Genomic DNA, 1,704 nt, shown 5'->3' on the forward strand with positions numbered 1-1,704 from the left:
TAAGTACAATCAAGTGTTCTTGGATTCGCATTCTTCTCAGACTCAGCCACAGTTTATTGTGATCCACACAGTAAAATGCCTTTGTATAGTCAATGAAACACACATAGACATTCCTCTGATACTCGCTGCTTTCAGCCAAGAACCATTTGACATTAGCTATGATATCCCTAGTGCCACAGCTCTTTCTAAATCTTGCCTGCACTTCAGACAGTTCTCTATTGATGTGCTGTTCCAGTTGTTTTTCTATAATCTTCAGCAGAATTTGCTTGAATGTGATATCAATGATACTGTGTGATCATTTCCACACTGTTGGACCACCTTCCTTTGGAATGGGAATGAAAATAGAGCTCTTCCAGTTAGTTGGCCAGCTTGTTGTTCTTCAGATTTCTTGACACAACTTGGTGAGCACATGAAGGGCAGCGTCTGTTTGTTTGAAATATGTCAATCAGTATGCCATCAATTCCTGAGGACTTGTTTTTTGCCAATTCTTTCAAAGCAGTTTGAACTTCTTTCTTCATCACCATAGGCTCTTGCTCATATGTTATTTCATTAAATTCTTTGGTGTCCACCAATTCCTTTTGGTACAATGGCTCTTTAATTGGTCCTTCAGTTCCTTTAGCTTAAGAAATGCTGAGTGAGTTTGGCCCTTTTGATTTCCTGACTCCAGCTCCTTGCACATTTCATTGTAATATTTTACTTTGTCTTCCCATACTGCCTTCTGGAATCTTCTGTCCAATTCCTTAATATCTTGATTTCTTCCCTTTACTTTGGCTTCTAGGCACTCCAGTGCAATATTTGGATTTTCTTCTGACATCTTTCTTGGTTTTTTCTTCCTCCTCTGTCTTTATAATGACTTTTTTGCATTCTTCCTGGATGATATTCTTGATATCCTCCCACAACTCATCTGGTCTCCGTTCATTAATTTCCAAGGCATCAAACCTATTCCTGAGATGGTTTTGAAATTCATATAGGATAGACTCAAGATCGGATTTTTGTTCCTGTGGCCTTGATTTAACTTTCCTCAGCTTCAGCTTGAACTTGCATGTAATTGGTGGTCTGTTCCACAATCAGCACCTGGCCTAGTTTTCATATAGAGCTTTTCCAGCAGTTCTTTCCAGACATAATCAATCTGATTCTTATGCATATTATCAGGTGAAATTCATGTGGATAAACTGTGTTTATGTTTCTTATGTATTTGCAATGATTAAGTCTGTGCAAAATTCTATCATTCTATCTCTGGTTTCATTTCTGTCACCAAATTCACGTTTTCCAACTGCTGATCCTTCTGTATTCCCAACTTCTGTATTCCAGTCACCCATAATAATTAATGCATCTGGCTGCATGTTCAATCAATTTCTGAGTGAAAAAGTTGGTAGAAATCTTCTATTTCCTCCTTTATGGCTCTGGTTATTTCTGAAATAATGAGTCCTTGGAAAATCTTTGAATAACAACAGAACATAATCTAATGGAATTTGTAAAAGGAACAAAGACCATATAGGGACAGTCATATTTGACCTATCAAATTTGTAATGGGAAACTATCCCTGTCCACAACATCAAAAAAACAAAACAAATTCTCATGAGGTCTCATATGTCACCTATATTCCCACACCTGTTTCACTCATCTCATCAAAAACTTCACTGTTATACCTGGGTCTGAAATATATTGTGATATTTCACAGACCACAGGAAACATATTGTTGTT

Source organism: Elephantulus edwardii, unplaced genomic scaffold, assembly GCF_000299155.1.
Source record: "Elephantulus edwardii isolate Elephantulus edwardi_28Jun2011 unplaced genomic scaffold, EleEdw1.0 scaffold00253, whole genome shotgun sequence".
NCBI classification, from domain to species: Eukaryota; Metazoa; Chordata; class Mammalia; order Macroscelidea; family Macroscelididae; genus Elephantulus; species Elephantulus edwardii.